General features: G+C 34.1%; 1 long non-coding RNA gene across 1 annotated transcript; it reads right to left on the bottom strand.

Annotated features, from left to right (window-relative positions):
* Positions 1 to 395: 395 nt before the first annotated feature.
* On the bottom strand, positions 396 to 7746 carry LOC133880081 (uncharacterized). Its single transcript, XR_009902184.1, has 2 exons — positions 7231 to 7746; positions 396 to 629 (listed from the first exon to the last, which is right to left on the bottom strand). It is a non-coding gene; the product is annotated as an uncharacterized LOC133880081 (long non-coding RNA).
* Between the last annotated feature and the right edge of the window lie 4783 nt (positions 7747 to 12529).

The raw sequence follows: 12529 nt of genomic DNA, 5'->3' as shown, positions 1-12529 counted from the left end.
ACAAGAATTTCTATGATCACCACTGCAAGGTTTCTAACACATTTCCTAACCATTGTTTTTCTCACACTTTAGAAACTTTATTTACTTTGTAATTCAATAATTAAGGCTTACACTTTACATTACTATGCATGAGCTAGAATGATTAGACACTTGCAATAAAGATAATTTAGTCTACAAATTGACATATTCTTAAAGTAATTTTATTCAAAAAAAAATGTTGTTTAATATTTATAATTTTTAAAAGTATGACCTTTCTTCACTAAACTGACTTTTGGTTAGAGCAAAAGGTTTAAGATAATATTTATATGAGCATGCAATACTGTCACACCCTAGCCCCATAAAGGATACGGAAATGATCTTATATCTTTAATGCGCAAAGAAAATTGGATACCATATAACTTAACCAGAGCATAATACTTCATAAATTATAAGTACTCCAAAATATATCACAATCATAATGTTTACAACTTCATCCAATTATAGATCTCAACTAAAACATAACTATAACATAATGTCATAACCAAACATTTAATACACTAATTGCCAGTGGCTTATTCCTTACTTCTAACTTGACCATATACCTCAGCCAAAACCTTGTGCCCCATAATTCCCTTGATCCTCAACGCTATCTAGAAGTTCGAAAAATAAAGGAGTGAGTTGACACTTTGTAAGTTTGATTAAACTATATGTGTAACCTCGATCCATTATGAGGAACATCAAATTTTATAAAATATAACAATCATAAAAACATTTTAGGAAAAAAATGAATATTATGCAAGCAATATAGGTTTATCATATATGAACAGTAAGCATTCATTCATCATTTGCATTTTAAACTTCCTTAGGCCATTCACTAGTTGTCATGCCAATTGAATCCCATATGACTTGGATGGACAGTACAACTATCTTGCAATAGGGTTTTACAATTACCTTTAAGATGCTCACATGATTTCATGTAATCCATTAACATTCATTTTGTAACATTCTTTTGTCATGTGCGTAAAATTTGAAAATCATGAACATAAAAAGAGTAACTTTATACGTAACTTTCATAAAATTATTGTATAACAAATGAAAACTTGTCACCATCTTTTTATGAAAATAAGTCCTAGACTCCAAATAACACCTAGAATGGGGGGTTGAATAGATGTATGCAAAAACATCACGGAATTTAAAAATAATCAACCACACAATCATTCACCAAATATAAGGAAAGCAATAAATCAAATAACACATGAAATTTGGTGATGAAGTGAAAACTGTCTAAGAACCTCATAGAGAAAACCACTTCGGGGGTAGCCAACCTAGAAAATCAATCAACTATAGAAGAATGAGAATTACAAGAAGTTCACATTTACAAAACATTTAAAATTGACACTCTCTTGTAACTCAGTTGTCCACTACCAATGTAGTCCCACAAAATGTCTGGACAATTCTCCTACTTGATCCTTTATCGAAACTCCAATAGGCTTAAATTCTTGATGACGAACAGTTGGGGTTTATAATGAAAAACTGTAAGAGAGAAGAGACATGCAAGGTATAAGAAATAATGGGTTTGTTTGGCAAACCACTCTAACTCTCCCTCTATTTCTTTTCACTTCTCCCAAAAAATAAAAAAAAAAATTATTTAACTTTTGAAAAACATTCTAACTTTTTTTACACTTTTTATATCACATCAATAATTTTTCATTACTATTCAAATAAAAAAACTTAATACAAAACAATTTTTTTTCACTTTTTTATAAAACATTATCAAATTTTATATTACGTCAATCACTTCTTACTACTATTCAAACAATTATTCCACACCACAAGTACTTACCAAACATGCCCAATAATTCTCTCTTAGCACACTAAATTCTAGACTTACAACCCTTAGAAAATTTGTGCCTAAGAAGTCCCTATAAATAGAGTTAAAAATCCCAAGACATAAGCCTTATAATAAAATTTGATTTGATGCAGATTTTAGGGCGACGTCCGACCGAATCTAGGTAAACTAAACAAAGCACATATTTCTGGTGTTATGCGTCTGTATGAGATAGCTGACGAGCTATTCTATGGAAACCTCATTCATACCTATTGCAAACGAGATTGCAGTCGAGCTCGGTGAGCGTTTCAATAACTCCTTATTTGTACCTACTTCAAACGAGACTATAGATAAGCTTCCCTAAAAGTTTTTAGGATGTATCTCGTTCGTACCTACTTCATACAAGATTGCAAACAATCTTTTTGGTAAGTCTTCAGTGACAACTCATTCATACGCAATGCATACAAGATTGCAGACAAGACAATATGACAATCTTCAAAGACTTCATAAATACAACTCAAGTTTAACCAAGAAAAAATAATAAATTACATCTTGGATTTTGAACATTGAATTTATCCAACCTAAAAGCTAACATTTTAGTTTCATAACATCATAAAATTATAGGCTTAATCTACACATTGTCCTGCATAAAATTTAGATTTTCATTTAACAAAATATAATACATAAAACAAGCCACCCAAATAGAAGTGTTTCAAAATATAGTCTTTCTATAAAACAATTCAACCATTTTAATTAAAAAGAAATCACAACTTACCTCAACCTCTCACGTGCCTAGAACATGATAAAAAAATAAAAATCAACAATTAGGTCCATACACTACAAAAAATCTAATCAACAATTACGTCTTTCTTTCTTTAAAAAAGAAAAAAGAAAAAAGAATGCGTCCTTTTTGCCTTCTGTTTTGTACAACATAGAACCTTTCAATGCAACATCTCTTTAGGATTTTCAGGAACCTAAATTCCCCTAAAATTATGCCAAAACAAATCTTCAACCAACCTTAAAATGCTATCCAAATCAGCACACTGTTGCTATTTTCTCTCTTTCCATTCATTTTTTTTTTCTTACCTCATATGGGCTAAGCATATTTTAGGTTTTTAATCCCTTAAAAACTTACATTGCTAAAAATTATGTTTTGATCAAAAGCAAAACATATCTTTTAATGATTAGATAGTAAGATCAATCTGTTAGAATATATTACAAGATTTGATTTTATATTATGAAATTTGATTTTAGCACTGATTGTAATCAAATCAGATTTAAATGAAAATCTGATCTGATTTGATCTCCTATTCTTTTTTGTATTCTCTCTAACTCCCTATAATTAAGGACCATTTGTATTGTAAATTCATCAAGTGAATAAGAGCAACAATATAGTCCTTATGGCTTTATCCTATGAACAAGGTCATAGACCGAACTATGTAAAATCTTCGTGTCTATTTTATTTTTTTATCTCTCTTTATTCCGCTTTTATTTTAATTTTCTTTAGCATTATCTTTTCTTTTAAGATCTACATGTGGCTGAAAGTCTAAACTGCACCTTGTCTTGATAGCTTTTCGGCTAAAGTAGCCTCATTTTTGTCCTCTACAAATTCTTACAACTTTCCTCTTATAATTGTACATATATTAATTCTAGGTCATTTTAAAGGGGCTGTGGGGTTGAGACAAGGGGATCCTCTCTTCCCTTATTTGTTTGTCATTGCCATGGAAGTGCTATCTCAAATTTTGAAGGAATACACCTCTGCTGGTTCTAGTTTTAAATTCCATTTTCGTTGCTCTAAATTGAAGTTAACCCACCTATACTTTGCAGATGATCTCCTCATCTTTTCTGAGGCTGATATGTCATCTATTTTTATCATTCAAGCTGCTCTTTTAGAGTTTGAGCAATTATCTGGTTTGAAAGCTAACCCGGCTAAAAGTTCTTTTTTTTGTTCGAGTGTCTCCTCTAGTTTGAAGGTTTCTTTGCTGGATAAATTGCAGATGAAGGAGGGTCATTTTCCTATTAGGTAATTAGGAGTTCCTTTGATCTCTTCGAAGTTGTCTGCCTCTGATTGTAAGGCTTTGATTGATAGAATTTTAGGCCATATAGGTTCGTGGACCTCAAAGAACCTTTCTTTTGCTGGAAGACTTCAGTTGTTATCCTCAATTCTCTATAGTCTTCAGGTATTTTGTTCAGGGATTTTTATCCTTCCAAAGAAGATTATTAGGGATATTAGCCAAAGGTTTAATCGGTTTTTGTGGAATGGGAAAGACAGTGATTCTGCTAAAGCTAAAGTAGCTTGGAGTGATGTTTGTTTTCCTAAGAAAGAGGGGGGTCTTGGCTTGAAAAATTTAGAAGTTTGGAATAGAACTTCTATTTTAAGGCATATCTGGAACTTTTTTGCTTGTGCTAGTTCTATATGGGTTGCTTGGATTAAAATGTACTTACTGAAAGGTAGGAGGTTTTGGAGTGTGAACATCCCTCAGGATTGTTTTTGGTGTTGGAGAAGGTTACTCAAACTTCGGAATGTTGCTAGGAACTTTTTTTTTTTTTTTTTTTTAAGTTGGTGATGGTCAGAATATTTATTTGTGGTTTGATAATTGGCATCATTGTGGTGTATTGATAAAGAGGTATGATTTTCGAGTTGTTTATGATGATAGTAGTAGGCTAAAGTCTAAACTTTCTTCTGTTTTAAGTAATGGGACTTGGTGTTGGAAGCCGACCAGGTCTGAGGATTTGATTGCTATTCAAAGTCATCTACTAGAAATTCCATTAGGGCCTGTTGATAATCTAGTGTGGAAGGTTGCTCAGAAGGGTTCTTTTGTGAGATCTAAAACCTGGGATTTCTTTAGGGATAAGAAAGTTGAAGTTGAATGGTGGCATTTGATCTGGTTTCCTTGTGCTATTCCAAAAAATGCCTTTATTCTTTGGTTGGTAGTACAAAACCGGTTAACAACAAGTGATCGCCTTCTTGTTTGGGGTTTTAATGGAGGTCCTCTTTATGGGTTCTATCATCATGTTATTGAAAGTAGAAATCATCTTTTTTTTTAGTGTAGTTTTAGTTCAAGAATTTGGAAGTCTTATATGCAGAGGTGTCCTGGTGTGCCTTGTTTGCTTGACTGGCAGGTTCTGTTGACAAAGGGTTGTAGAAATTGGAAAAAGAAAAACATGTTGGGGGTTCTATGCAGGTTGGTTTTTGGATCTGTTGTTTATGGTTTATGGAAAGCTAGGAATGCCATTTGGTTTTGTGGTGTTCTTAGTACCGAGGAGCAAGTTCTTAAGAGGATATTTTGGGAAGTTAGAACCCGACTTTCTGGAAAAGGTTCTTTTAAGAAATCTAGAGAAAACAATTTGATTTGTCAATTTTGGAATTTAGATGTCTTTATTTTGAACTAATTCTAGTCAATTGTTTTAGCTTCTTGTTGTTTTGGTTGCTATTGTTGTTAGCCTTGTTGTAGTTGTTGTTTTATGAAGTTTGGCTATTTTGTTGAGTTGAGTTTGTAAACTCTGTTTTGGTGGTTTAGTTGTTAAAAATTTGCTTACTTATTCATCTAAAAAAAAAAAAAAATATAGGTTATGTAATTTCTTGAAAGAAAACATGAAAAAAAAAAAAATTGAGAAAGCCATATATATATATATATATATATATATATATATATATATATATATATATATATATATATATATATATATTGATACTTGAAAAGGAACTACAAACTAAAGCCAAAGCAAAGCTTTAGGCTTAAAGAAAAGTAAATTACAACAAACTAGGGCTGGGTACTCCAACAATAAACACCTAAAAAAGCAATCACGCGGAGGCAATGCATCAAATGAATGACGCGGGCCTATTGATTCTTGGCACGGATGCCAAGAACTCATGCCGCCAATAAAGGCGGTAAAAGCTATGGTTAAGGCCCTGAAGAACTCTATTCAAACACCTGTTATGTATTTACAATTGGGACCACAGAGAAGAAACATATAACAAAATGCCCGAAAATACAAAAATGGTAAACAAAGACAACGCAGCCCCGGTAGGAAGGCGGAGTTAGGGCTGGGAGTCGCCTTAAGGTGGCCGCGGAATTCTTTGTAAGAAAAACTCCAAGAAACTGTTTCAGCTTTTTTTACCCTACAATATTTTTTTCTTGAAAAACTAAAATTCACAAATCACCATGAGAGTCCATGTTTCAAATCAACTACAAAAGCCTAAGGACTTCGGTTCTTACCTCTCCTAGAAATAAAGAAAACCAATCCCTAAAATAGTTCGACAACAACCTCTAAAATCCACCTTGTGATCGAATTGTTGTTTGGCAAGATTTTGGTGACTATTTGTTGAGGTACTTTTTTATGGTTTTCTAGGTGAAAAGGTGGATTCCTATTTTGGCTATAACCCTTAAAACTTTAGATGAAGAAGGTTAGAGGATATTGAGAAAAGAATTATAAGAACTCAAGAGATAAGAGTTATAAGCACTTAAGAGACAAGGGTTGTAGGATGATAAATTTGATTTATTGTTGTTAATGTAAAAATATAAGAGACTTGTAATGTTCAGACTCTTTATCTATAAATAAAGTTTTATATACAATCAAATAAATCAAGGAAAGATATAGACAACAAAAGGCTTTGACATGTGGATGTAGGCCATAGACCGAACCACCTAAAATTTGATTGGATACAAGACTCTATTTATAGAGAAAGAGTCTGAAAGTTACGAGCCTTTTATACTTTTACATTAACAAAAATAAATCAAATTTATCATTATGTAACTCTTGTCTCAATAGAGGAAGTGGTGAATTTTTTTTATTTTTTTTTATTTTTTATTTTATTAATTTTTGTCTTTTTCTTGGTATTTCAAGTCTTTTCTTCAAAAAAACACTTGCGTTTGAGGGAAGAAGAGAAACCTAATTTTTTTTTTCTTTTGGAGGGGGACCGACTTCTATGGATTTCTAAAAATCCATTGAAATCCTTTTATTTATAGAGAGATATAAGGTTAAAGTTCATGAGATGTCGGCCCCCTTAGAGCTTTCATTCTTTCCAAAAATTCCTTCCATGGAAGGACTCATCTTTGGCTAGGTTAACTCAAGGGTGGCTTGGGTTTTTATGTTAGACCCTGCCTTATTTTTTGGACATAAACCTCCTATAAACTTTAAGGAACTTCCTACAAACCTAATTACCAAAATTAACATACTCCTAGTTCCAAGGAGTCATTCCTTAAAAGTTTCCTATTTGAAGTAGTTACCTAAACATGACATTCCAAAAATGAAACACTTTTCTAAATTAGTCATTTCCCAAATCAAAACTACATTTTCATCAATTTTTTCGTTAAGCTAAGTGATCATCATCCCTAAACGAGCATTTCTAGCTTTAGGGGTATTACAGAAACACAATTATGTCAATAAAATGGATATTGAAGAACGTTAGGAACTCTTACCAGATCAAAAGTTGGAACTCAAGGATTCTGCATATAAATGATGTCTGAGGGCTTCTTGACATGCTCTTCATAACATTCCAATAGACACGAAGTAAAACGGGCAATGTCCTGCGGTTCAATTTCAAATTTTTTCGCACAAACTAGGAAGCAATCTCTAATGATAGGATGCATAATTGGGTGGGGTGGAAATTCGAGCAAGCACATCTTAAAACCACGAAAAATACAATAGCTATATTTTATGTCGGAAAGTGGCCATGTTGTTTTAGAACTTTCACAACCTTCAATTTCATTTGTAAGGCACTCATGTATGTCTCTTTTTGCTTGATCAAGTTCAAAGGAATAAGGAAGTAGGATAATAAGGATAAGCACTTTCACGATCACCACCACAAGGTTTCTAACACATTTCCTAACCATTTTTTTTTTCTCACACTTTAGAAACTTTCTTAATTTGAATTGTAATTCAATAATTAAGGCTTACACCTTACATTAATATGCAAGAGAATGATTAGACACTTGCAATAAAGATAATTTAGTCTATGAATTGACATAATATTATTCAAAAAAGTGTTGTTTAATAGTTCTAATTTTTAAAATTATGACCTTTCTTCACTAAACTGACTTTTCGATAAAGCAAAAGGTTTTAAGATAATATTTATGTTAGCATGTGACTTTTAGCAAAACCAAAATATACATGCAAGAGTGCGATTATTTTTCATAAAAAAGTGAAAAGGATGATAAAATAGTTATGATATATTATATCAACAAACCCATTCAAAAGGTTTTGAAATATTAGCTCGAAAAGCATGGTAAACACATCATATAAGAATAGATGAAATTCAAATCATTTGAAAAGACATTTTATATTAAAGATACTACTCAAAAGCATAAGTTTATAGAAAAGAAAAATTACTAAAGAAAATGGAGTTCTACGAATTAGGAAAAAACTTTTGAAGCAAATAGAATAGATCAATCTAACCATATTAATTTATATGACTTACTTCGGATGAGAAAAAAAATGTATTGATTCAATACTTAAGCCATACAAAATGCTATCTTGTGCAACTTTGTCTTAAAGAAAGTTTTATTTAAATGGAGAGTAGTTATAAAATAGTAACTTTTGATCAAGTGAGATAAATCATAAGTTAAGTTCAGTTTTTTTTTTCTTAATTAGAAAACAAAATATTGTCTCCATGTTAGGTTTATAAGCTTCCAAATAAGTAATACTTATAAGAATTTGTCTACACTCGAAAGGATGAATTATTGTTAATATGAATATTCTCTTAAAGAAAGTTTTATTAAATTGATAGCTATTTAAGAATGACAACTTTTGGTAGGGTAACGCATCAAAACTTAAATGGTTTTATTTTCTAAGAATGAAAAAATTATCCCTTCTTAGGGTTATGAGCTCCTAAGTTACTATGGAATTAATTAAAGAATCCTATAAACCAATAAGGTTCAATTGCTGTTCATATGAACATAAGAAAATTTACCATCTAAAAGTTTCAATATATTGAATGAAAGAACCTAAAGAGGTTCTTTATTTTTAGTTTCTCAAAAATAAAGACAATGTAGCACTTTCTTTTCAAAAACAATGGTGAGTTCTCTATCATGCATGAGGATTAAGGCCAAACTCTTATTGTATACAGGTCGTGGTCTCATAGTCCTCATGAGGTACAAGCCTATGAAGGTCACCAACGGGCACTTGTTGGGATGCCAAGAATGGGGTAATCCCATAAGGGTCACCAATGGGGACATTTGGTCCTAATAGGAGGTGATTGTGACTTCCCACATTGCCTGGGTATGGGAATGAAGATGTGCTTATATGTATATTCGCATCCTTTTTGACACAACATGTTTTAAAGTCGTGATAGACTTATCAAAACTCTGCAGTTAATCGTGCTTATGTTAGAGTAATAACAGAACGAATAACCTCCTTGGAAGTTTGATTCAAGGAAGTCAAAAGCATTCAATATTATACCATTGGTAGGTGTGAGCAAAAACCTGTGGACCCACACCAACCCACAACCCCCCACCCGACCCCGCCCCTAAAAACACGATTTTTAGTTTTTGTTTTTATGGGTACAAGTTGGATTTTAACCAACCCGTGTAGGGCGAGGCGGGGCGTGAGTTTAAGTTATTTTTTTTCCTCGGATCCTCTCCCCGCCCAGCCCAGCCTCGCATGAATAAAAAATAAAAAATAAAAAATTCAAAATCCCTAACCCTAACACACTAAACCTCCTGCGCCGCACCCCCCCCTCATTTTTCTTTTATGTTCTTCGTCTTCTAGAGACTTCTTCGATTTTCTCCAAACCTATACTCCTAGCAAGGGTTTGGTCTTCAAAGGTGATTGAGAGCTTCTGATTTCTTGGCAGCTTCTCCATCCATTTCTTGTGTTTGTCTAACAATGGCCTTGTGAGAGGCCATGGAGATGGAGTACCAACGGATCCAAAAAGCGCAGAACCTATTCTTTCATCTTTCTCTTTCTAAACCTATTTACCTGAATTAACTCATAAATGTAGCTCCTATTTTCAAAATTTTACGTACGTGATCCGCTTCTACTCTTTTTTTTTTTTTTAGTTTGCAAATGTGAATTTCAGGGTGGTGGATCATCACCGGGGAAGTTAAGGACGATGCTTCTCGGAGTCGACAAAAAGCCTAAGGAGGAGGAACACCTTCAGTACTCTACTTTCACCTCCAGATCTCATTCTTCTTCTTCTTCTCTAATTTCTTTGGAACCCGCACCGCATGGATTCTCCCTTTTCGTGTGGTTCGCTAGTGCAATTTTCACCCTTTGCAGGGGTGCGGGGCGGAGCCAAAAAGGGGGAAATCCCACCCCCCCTCCCCCGGTCCCATGCTCACCCTTAGCCGTTGGGGGTAGGTCGTTACACCTATGCCCTTAAATAAGCTCCTACCCATAAGTTTTCTGTTGAAAATTTATGTCCGGCCAAAAGCATGCATACTATAATGAATTGATCGCTTAGTGCACCAATCGATCGTTTTGTGCCACGTTGCATAGTTCCATCGTTCAGAAGTAATGATCAATCATTCTTGCGCAACATTGTACTATTCGATCGTTTTTTATTTTATTTTATTTTTTATTTTGTTTTTTTTTATAAAACCTCAAAGACAATTATTTTTAACAAGTTTTCGACACGAGTCATTAATAGTTCAAAATTTGTTTAATTGCTTACCAAGTTGGAGGTAGAATATTTTGGTAACGCGCGCGTGTGTGTGTCTATATATATATTAAATTAATTCGCATTTGCGTAGTTTTAAAATAATATTATTCTTACGAGCTTAAACTGATGATTAAAAAGTGTATCGCACATGTCTAAACGGGGTATTAAAATTACAAATATGTTTATGGGGTTTATTATTTCTTTGTGTTTGTTTATTGAGCTGTGAACCTTTTCATAATCGATGTACAAATGTTTGTTTTGGGGGTTTAAGGTCTTAGATGATGGTTTAAGATGATCTTTTTAAAGTCCTAAGGCCTCTAGAGGACTCACCAGGGTTGAGGTGGTTTCTTTTTTCTTTTCTTTTTTTTTTTTGGGGGGGGGGGAGGGGGGGGTTCGGGAGTGTTATGGCTGAGCGGGGATCACCACTAAGGGGCGATCGATCACCCCTTGGTCTAGCATGCTATTTTGTCAGTTTTTTAGGTTTAAGGTAGGTATTTTGTTCAATATAACCTTATAACATTAGGATTTTTTGTAGAGGACATTGTTGAGGAGTTTAAGGATGTTTTACAAAGGAAATCATTACGATCAAGGTAAATGAAACTCATATGACTACTATTATCACTTTCTTTTGGCATTCTTATTTTATAAATCAAACATCCATGCTTTTTACTTACATGGAACATTTTATACGATTGTGAACTCCATTTGTGAAAAATTGGATATTGAAAAAGGTATGGTGTATCGTGTAAGTTTTTATAATTGCATGCATGTAAAAGACAACGGTTAATTGCATCGTATAACATGACTTCCATGTACGAATAGCAATCATGGGCTTATTGTAATGCCCTGAGGAAAATTAACTAGTAATGGTTCCACGACATGTCACCCTTTCACATTTGGATGAAATGGAAACATAGCTGAATATTGTACTCTCATTGGAGAGTATACAACAGAAGAATTTTCACATACCAAATAACAAGATAGCCATTAATCATACCACAATAATTATCATTATTATATGTTAGTTTGTGGGTAAGAATGATATGTAAAGTTCTCATTACTTTATGTAGCTGTCATTGTTTAGACAAGTTATGCATTGGTCATCCCATTCTGAAAAATGGAATAGACTTCTAAAATAAAGGCAAGTGTGTGTGTACAAAGTGTAAACAAATAATAATGCAGAAATTAAATCAACACAAGATTTTTGTTAACGAAGTGGAAACTCAAGATAAGAAAAACCACTCCGGGGCAACCAAACCCAGGATATCCATTATTCAGAAGACAAGACTAGTTACAAGATAGTAGCACTCACATACCCTTGATGCAGTGGTCGTACCTTGCACTCTAACGCGTAGCCTAACACGAACGCCTCCCAACCAGGTCTCCTACCTGAAGGGGTCTTCAATGGAATCTTTTATCTTAGGGCCAACCCCTAAGATAGACTTTAGTTTAAGCGCAGCAACAGCACACACAGCAACGACTTCAGAGAGAATAACTCAGCTCAATAACCTCACAAAATAACTCTCTAAGCGCTAGTGGAATTCAGTACCGAATTCTTGCAATTCTCTATTTATAGGTTGAGGGCTCAAATGAGCGTCTGGCTTGATAAAGCTAGGCGCCGTCCGGACGGTGGTTATAAGCCGTCCGGACGGACAACTGTGCGATCGAAATTTCAAGATTTTCGCTGAAAATCATTCCTGTTTGAGAGCCGTGTCTGGACGGTGTTGCCCTGTCGTCCAGACAATCACACGTCTGCTACAAGTGATTTCCTTATAAAGGCTTCGCGTGTCCAGACCAGGAGGATGGCCGTCCGGATGGGTGATCTGCTACACGCAATTTTCATATCTATTGAATGCGCGTCCGGACCATGGCAGACTGGCGTCCGGACGATTGATTTTGAATTGCGAACTTGCCTTAAGGAGTAACGGGTCTGGACGGAAATCCACTTCGTCCGGATGGTTGCAGCAATTTTCCCATATTTGATTTTGGAATGAAAATCTGAAGCTTGGTCGAATACTGAGAGTCGTCCAGATGGGATGCTGAAACGTCCGGACGGATGCAAGCTGGAGCAATTCAAAGCTTTGTGACATTGAGGAAGGTCCGGATGGATGATGCTTTAG

Source organism: Alnus glutinosa, chromosome 10 (genome assembly GCF_958979055.1).
Source record: "Alnus glutinosa chromosome 10, dhAlnGlut1.1, whole genome shotgun sequence".
Taxonomy (NCBI): domain Eukaryota; kingdom Viridiplantae; phylum Streptophyta; class Magnoliopsida; order Fagales; family Betulaceae; genus Alnus; species Alnus glutinosa.
Note: the sequence above shows the minus strand (reverse complement) of the source record. Positions and strands in the feature narration are given on the sequence as shown.